Below are 8,591 nucleotides of genomic sequence, written 5' to 3' on the forward strand. Positions count from 1 at the left end.
TTATACTTTACACATATTTTTGCATGTCAATGTTACAGTGTATGAAAAAGAAAATATGAAGGACTTGACTAAGAGTAGTTGATGTACTTATTTTCCCAAACAGTAGAGCCGTTTATGTCATCACGGCCATTGGCGTTGAAGCTTTTCTTAAAAGAATGCTTCACCATTAACTCCATGATTTTCTTTCAAGCCTTTAAGACTCATTATATGAATTTTACTGCTGATGATTTGTACATCTCACTGGAAGGTATTAGCACAAGTTTTTAGACCACAACCAGAACTTAGGATTTACTCAAATGGTCCTAAGGAGTTTGTTGAATGATATGTGAAGTTACAAATGTCCAGTAATGCCACCAAGTTCACGTAGCTGTCCAATCGCAACCAAGCTCATACATACCAGGCAACAATATCACAATCACTACCTGGCCAACAGCCAATGTAAGATACTATTGATTGTAGGAAACATCCTGGTTTTAGAGAAGTTAACATGTGAAAAAACAATGTGTATCTTATATAATGGGTGAAATACAGTTTCTCTAGGTCTTTAAATTAAACTTCTCTAGGTCTTGATTTTTTCATTTCTAAAATGGAGACATTCAGCCATATTTCCCTTTCTAAAAGATGTCCTAAAGTTCTCAATTTCTATGGATTATCATTATGTATTTTATCCAATAAGCAATAACTGGTAAGAAAATAGGAAATAACTTGATGATCTAAAATAAGTAACTAAGTAGTATTGCCATCTTTGACTACAACGGTAATAGAAGCAAGCCAACTGGAGTTGCTGAAAGCCTACATCAACTATTTCACCACATAACATATGAAAACAGGTGACCTGTATACATATACCCCTAGTCCTAGTACCGTTCTCATGAGGCAACAGGTGAGTAGATTCTATCATTAAGGGCCCTGATATTTCTGTCTTTTATAGGTCAAGTCTTTACTTGATGTCTATGGGTAATTCCATATTACAGGTCGAAGGGAATATGAACATGTATGCATGATTCTGAGAGTAATGTAATCAATATAAATGACAAGATCAAAATGAGTTAAGATGATTTAATCTAAAAAAACAACTATGACTTGGAAAATTGCCAAAGGCCTGTCTGTGACTGGATATTTCATTTCCTCTGCTTAAATATGTTTCTGCCTTTATTCTGTAAGAAGATTCTAAAATGCCCTAGGATCAAATGTTCCCATTTGAAGAAAGCATATACTTCAGTAATAGTATATAGATTGCAAGTAAGATCTATTTATAGAAGATCCCCATTGACAATGCTCTCAAGTTGAAAGAATATTTAGATGACCCATTTGATATAGAAGTGACTTTTATTTCACTGTCAAAACAATTGTCAGCCAAAGAAAGTTCCTAATTTTGTGTATTTGTGCACTACAGTTAATGACAAGTGAAACTATAGTTCTGCCACCTATTCTACTTAACAAACTTGAATGCCCTTTTCATCTCCTTTACTCCCCTACCTTAAGATTCTGTCATTGCCTATGAGAAAAATTTATCTAAATTCTAAAGTTACATTTTCAAAATGGTACAACTGACCATTAGATGAATGAGTTTGAAGAAGAGAAAATATGAAAATTGCATTTGTATAAAATCTTATTTTCTATTTATCACTTTTTATGCCTGGCTACTTCCTTATAAGAGTGAGAGAAAGGAAGTCAAGGATAAGCCTCTTTGTCTTTGAAAAGATGATATAAGGCCAGGCATGGTGGCTCACGCCTGTAATCCCAGCACTTTGGGAGGCCAAGGCAGGCGGATCACCTGAGGTCAGGGGTTCAAGACCAGCCTGGCCAATGTGGTGAAACCCCATCTCTACTAAAAATGCAAAAATTAGCTGGGCATGGTGCCGAGCACCTGTAATCCCAGCTACTCAGGAGGCTGAGGTAGGAGAATCCCTTGAACCTGGGAGGCAGAGGTTGCAGTGAGCAGAAATCACGCCACTGCACTCCAGCCTGGAAGACAGAATGTGACTCTGTCAAAAAAAAAAAAAAAAAAGAAGAAGAAGAAAACAAAAGAAAGATGATATAGAAGTGACCATCATTTATAATCCACTCGATTGACTCAAACTAGATCCAGTTAAACTTTTCCTTTTATGAGTCATGCTTTTAAGGTCAAATCTAGAATATTAAAATAATTCTCAAAACTCAACAGTAGAAAAAAAACAGAGCAAATAAAAAAAGTAAAAAAGTGAAATAAAAATGGACAAAAATATGTACAGAAGTTACACCAAAAAAACATATACAGATGGCAAATAAACATACGAATAGATATTCTGCATCATTAGCCATTTGGAAAATGCTAATCACAACCACAATGAAATATCACTAGTCATCTATCAGAATGATTAACATTAAACACAGTAATAATATCAAAAATAGCAATAATGTGGAGAAACTGAATCACTCATATACTGCTGGCGGGGATGTAAAAGGTACAACCACTCTGAAAAACAGACTTATAATATATTTTAAAAACTAAGCATACACTTAACCATACAACCCAGCAATTGCACTCTTGGGCATTTATCCCACAGAAGTGAAAACTTATCTGCCTACAACAAAAACGGTACATATATATTCGTAGCTTCTTTATTACTAATAGCCAAAAACTAGGAATAACTCAGGTGTCCTTCAATGGGTGAATGATTAAACAAACTATTATATAATCATATCACAGAATATTATTCAGCAATAAAAAGAAATGAACTATTGATACCCCCACCAACTTGATTGAATCTCCAGAGAATTATATGGAATGAAAAAGCCAACACCAAACAGTTATACAATGCATGAATTTATCTCATGTAATAAACAGTATAGATACAAGCAATCTGTATTTGGAGAGGTGGATTTTCATCTTTAATACATGGCTTTCAAGGTTGTTCTAATTGCCACAATTTCCAAGCAGTAGTAGGAGTAGGAGGGAGGAAGTCAAGGATAAGTAGCTTTACCTTTAAGAAGATGACATAACTGGCATCCATTATTTATGATCTACCCAACTGGCCCAAACTATTAGTTTGGTGCAAAAGTAATTATTATGTTGGTCCCATTGAAAGTAATGGCAAAAACTGCGATGACTTTTCACCAACCTAATAGATCACATTGCTGCAAGAGAGACTGAAGAACGTACTCTCTAGCTGGGAGGCCCTGGGCCCAGCTAAAATTGTATGTGTGTCTTTTCTAAGTAGGTAGAAGAGGATGAGAATAATTCCTGGGGACTAATGATCAGTCTCTGTCATACCAGCTTCAACACTCTTCACAATCTAACCTGCAAGTTCCTATAGTCTACTACTTCTCCAGGAAAACCTGTTTGATAGATAGATATATAGATAGATGACAGATAGGTAATTAAACATTTTTAAATAATCAAATAATCTTCTGACATCACTAGAGTTAGTATATTTTTTTAAAGGGCTAACCTCATCTCTCCTTTTTGAAACTTCTTAAAGATCTTTGATCTGTATGACCAATGCATTTACTTAATCATACAGTTTGTGTGATTAATCAATTTGATAAATGAGACATTGAATATTTACTACACCCTGAACTGTAAGTTCTTTATAAGCAGATCTAGCACAACAAGTGTTTAATAGATATAGAATAATTGAATGAGTACAGTGTGCTCTATCTACTGTGAATAAAAAATAAATAAAATAAGTAAATGAGACTTATTTGGAAGAGAAAGGAATGGTTGTCCATTTGATTGTGTCCTGAAGTTCCAGTTTCTCAAAAATCCACTCTGAGACCCTGAAGTCAAACTTATGCTGTTTATGTTTTTCCCTTTCTTCTTATTTGAAGCATGTTTAAAAAGTGTTGACATAGTATAAGCCAGATTTCTTGGAACAAGCTGTCTTCTCACAATACATATGATTTAGCAACAGTTGTTTGTTCAGATGTTCCCACCTCCACAGTAATCTTTGTGGAGGCAAGTGCCAATAAAGTATACCTACTTATTCCAACATTTAAAAAACAAAAACAAAAAAACAGAAAACCCTCTATATAGTCAAGCATGCAAGGTTTTTTCTTAATTCAAAATCAAATAATAGACCAGGACCTACAGTGATTTCTTTGTACCTGGCATATCAACTGCTCTCTTCTTGCTACTCAATGTGCCACTCAAATATCACAATATTTTTCAGAATTCTAGAGTAGTGAGAGTCTTTGAGGTCAGACTGACAAGTATTCAAATTTCAGCACCACCTACTGTGTGCTTCCGTTTTCTTATCTGTACAATAAGTATAATAATTTAGGGTTGTTATGGGGATTAAATGAATAAATATAGGTACAATATTTAAAATACTATGTGACATTTAGCAAGCAGCACATAAATGTTCTTTCTTAGTTTTATTATTTGGAAGTGTTCTGTGGCTTCTTTATCTCCAGTCCTCACTTCTTCCTAGAATTCTAGACTCAAATATGTAACTCCCTACTTCATTGATATCTTTACTTAAATATCTATAACTATCTCATATTTAACATTTTCAAAATACACGTCCTGATTTCTACTCCCAAACTTGTTTATTTGTCTTAGTAATATCTAACTGTCCACCCTCCCACCACAGCTGCTAAAGAAAAATTCTAAACTCTATCCTTAATCCATTCTTTTCTCTCACCATTCACTCTCAAACTAAGTCTTATCCGCTCTTCCTCCAAAATATAACCCAACTATGATCGCTTTTTCCTATCATCACTGCCTTTACCCTTAGCTATCTCACCATCAACTCTTGATATTCTTATCCAGGCTTGAGGCTCCCCTTATAGTCTTCAGGTGGCAGTCAAGGTGAACTTCTTAAAAAAAATCAGATCAGATCTCCTCCAAATATTCTCCAAATGGCTTATGGAAATTCAGATTCTAAAAAGATTGAAACTTCAGATATGGCTATCCAGTTTCCTTCATTGGCAGATAGGTTTCCTCATGAACAAATTTCAATATTCAGTGATGTTATCTGTGAGATGGAGAAAGTAGAATGAATTCAATCTGAGCAGAGGACCCAGTGATAAAAGACTGCCATTTTCACTTTTACTTCAATGACATTACTCATGGGATCTAAGACTATCTAGTGACCTCAATTAATCAAAAGTTACCTCTATTATTAATACCACAAATCAATTATTTTAGTTATACAATTGGTATATAATTATGATTCACATTCAACATGTATATGTTTCAGGCACTCCGTTAGATTGAAATCTTTCAACGTTTCACCATAGTGATAGAAAATGGGTTTTCAAAGATCCCAAAAGTTCTTCAGTTTGTTTATTTGGTAAGAATAAGAAGTGTGTGTGCGTATGTGTGTGTGTGTGTGTGCGTGAGATTTAAAGTCACAGCCTTCTAGAGCATAATTCTATTAACTGCCATCTACTTAAAAAAATTAAACATCATTTAACATATGCCCGAGTCACCAGATTATTAATATTAAACTCTTCAACATACATATAGCAAGGTCAAAATTTGTGCCCTGCATACAAATATACAAAACAAGACAGAATGGCTTTTTTACCATTACTGTTCTCAGCTGCTTTGAAGCACCCATCTTGGTGGTAGTCTGGAGATTATGTGCCAAAATTATCAGTTAAAGGTATATCAACCACTTTTCCTACAAAAGTCTGTCTTGGGTAAAGTCTTCAGGGAACAGGGCAAAAAGACTAATGTGTCCAGATGGCAGTAGGATTAGTCATAACTAGCCCATATGCCAAACCTTGAATTTTATTATGAGCCCTCACTAGCTTAACTTCCACACCTTTTAATGCTGCTTGTAGCTCCTGCTACAGTGGGCAGCCAGAAAAAGTGAGATATGTTCTTTCAGTGTGTTGGGTCCTGTGATTGTCCTTCACTGACTTGACGCTATCCCTTCACTTGTTGGAATTCCAGATTCTCTGAGTCTCAGCCATATTTTCTTTCTTACTCCAGGTGAGGATGTGCTGTTATGGAGGCACCTCACTCACTTCTTTCCACAGAATTCCAGGGCAGACCCATGGACTTCAAACACAGTTGTCTCCTGTGTTTCTACTGAGCATATTTGGGAAACTCTGTTGCCTACACAACACAGGGGAGCCAAGACTCATGGGGCATTTCTTCTGATCCTCTCTGTTTTATACCTTTACTAGCAATTTCCAACTAAGTATTGCACCTTAAGTTTATAAACATGAATAAAACACCATTTCCTTGTTTGAGGAAATCATAGGCTGGTGGGGAAGAAAAGGAGAAAACAGGTCATTTGGTAAGGTAAGCCTCAAGGTACAACTGGAACACGAAGATGGGAATGGTTTCCCTCTCTTAGATCCATGTTGGCCATCAGCATCCCTAAGACAGGAATTCTGGTCTGCAATGATAGCACTTGTAAGGTAGTAAATCTAAAATCAAGGCAATGCCATTCAAATGTGACTCTCTCTGCAACTTTGATGGTTTCCTTGTCTTAGAAAAAATATACCAAAAACTCTCCCTTATCCCAATGACTAAAGTCAACTGATCAAGGCAGGCTCTCTACTGCTGCTGGACATACACAAAATTAAAGAAGATACTAAAGAATGGAAAAACAAGGGCTTCTAACCAACTGCTAAAAAAATTGGTTACTGCAATGAAAAGCCAGGTTAAAGAAAAAGAACTCAGAAAGTTAAACTCTTCACAAGGGCCCATAGTGGATCACCGATGGGCCCTTGTGAAGAGTTTAACTTCCTGGGTTCTTTTTACTTAGGTCACAGTTTCTCATTTTGCTTCTATTTATTTAAGTCTCTTAAAAACACTTTTTCCTTTTTGTTCTCTCTGTTGAGAAAAGCTCTAACTCATACTGACACGAGCTAGTTTCACCCCATGCCACCTACCTTTTTTAAGGCTCTACTTAAGTGTTAGAATAATTCCCTGGGAGTAGAGCTTCTGGAAAGAGACTTTGGAGCCCTTTGGCTATCCAAGTCCACCAAGAAATTTAAATTTGGGCCATTTGAGATTTCCCCATCAGAATGAGCTGCAGATAAGTTCCTTTACTCTTCCACTGGAGTAACTATTGAATATCCTCCCACCCCCTCTCTCTAATGTGAATGTATTTCTGTTGAGATATTACTTTTATCCTTCATAAGCATCACTATCTCAGTTTTCATCCTCTTCTCTTATGTCCCTTTCTTGAGATTCTGTATCTCTTCTTCTCATACAGACTTCTTTTTCAAAGACAAGTGTTTATAAGCTTTCGTTTTATTCTTGACACAGTTGTCCTTGGTTTAGTCTTCATTTGTCTTTGGTTTACCATGTTTCTTTCCTTCTGGGTTTTTCTCCTCACCTCCCACCCCCAAGAACATTTACATAGGTTCCAAGCTGGTCCCTTTCTGATAATACTCATGTTTAAATCTGAGCTGTTCTTCTAGAGACAGTTTTTTGTCTAGAGATTTTGTGGAAACATCCTCACTGCCCTCTTGTCTTAAAAAAATCCAGGATTTTTTTAAACACATATATTTTGCTAGATTATACTTAGCATGGTACAGATCTATTTTTTTAATTTTTTTCTAATTCTCTAATAATGTGTTAATTAATTCCTTTAAAAACACTGAAATCTCGGCTAAAATTAAAACTCACCATTAAATACAACATCAGCATCATATTTAAACAGTACAGGCAACAACTTAGGAATGCATGAAATGCACACACCCACATAAACACAAAACATACATACACAATATAACTAAACCATTCATACACAATATAACAAAAACAAGATCTAAATATTTCTTTATAAAAAGATAAGTTTAATTATGAGTAAATAACAAGCATTACATATAATAATTTTAAAATTCTAGACCAATAAATAATTTTCACACATTAGAATACAAGATTATTAATGAAGCCTGTAGGTTCAGTGAGGCAGCCTCTTCCCAATTCTGAACTATGCAGTTAAGAAATATTTAGCCCCCCTTTCTGACAAATTTCACTGCCTGACAGTATTCTGGCAATAACTATGATATTTTTAAAACATAAACAACAGTATACTTGACCTGATTGAATCAAAAATCATTTAAAGCAAGCAACATATTTACCATAAGATTTTCTCGTAATTTTTATCTTTTTATAGTCTCAAACTACCACTTTTCTCCTAGGCTTACGTAATACTGCCCTTACTCACTACTCTAACATTTACACGAAAACTATTTAATGGATTAATGTTCATTTGTTTCCCTAGAATAACTACCCACTGTAGGAACTCTAATGCCACTTTCCATTCTAAAAGCATTTTAAAACATGTCAAGAACATGCTAAAAAAATGAAGTTTCCTTACAGTTTTCTTCAGTGGGGGCATGGTTTGGGTTCTTTTTTTGGCATTTGATGACTCCTCCCCCTCTTTAACTCCTCACTGTTTCATAAATCACAGCAAATATTTCTCCATGATGTTTTGGAAAAAAATTTGGAAGAAGAGAACATTTTTGCCAGTCTTTTTGCCTAAATGCCAAATATCTGTGAGTGCTATTCTCATATCCAAATAACCAAATCAGATCCTATTTTTTTCTAGCAGTACTTTCACCATAGAAACAGCTTTCTAGCTATAGTTGTACCTGTGAATCACATATACATAGTGACAGCAACAAGTTCCCGA

Source organism: Symphalangus syndactylus, chromosome 12 (genome assembly GCF_028878055.3).
Source record: "Symphalangus syndactylus isolate Jambi chromosome 12, NHGRI_mSymSyn1-v2.1_pri, whole genome shotgun sequence".
In the NCBI taxonomy this organism is placed as follows: domain Eukaryota; kingdom Metazoa; phylum Chordata; class Mammalia; order Primates; family Hylobatidae; genus Symphalangus; species Symphalangus syndactylus.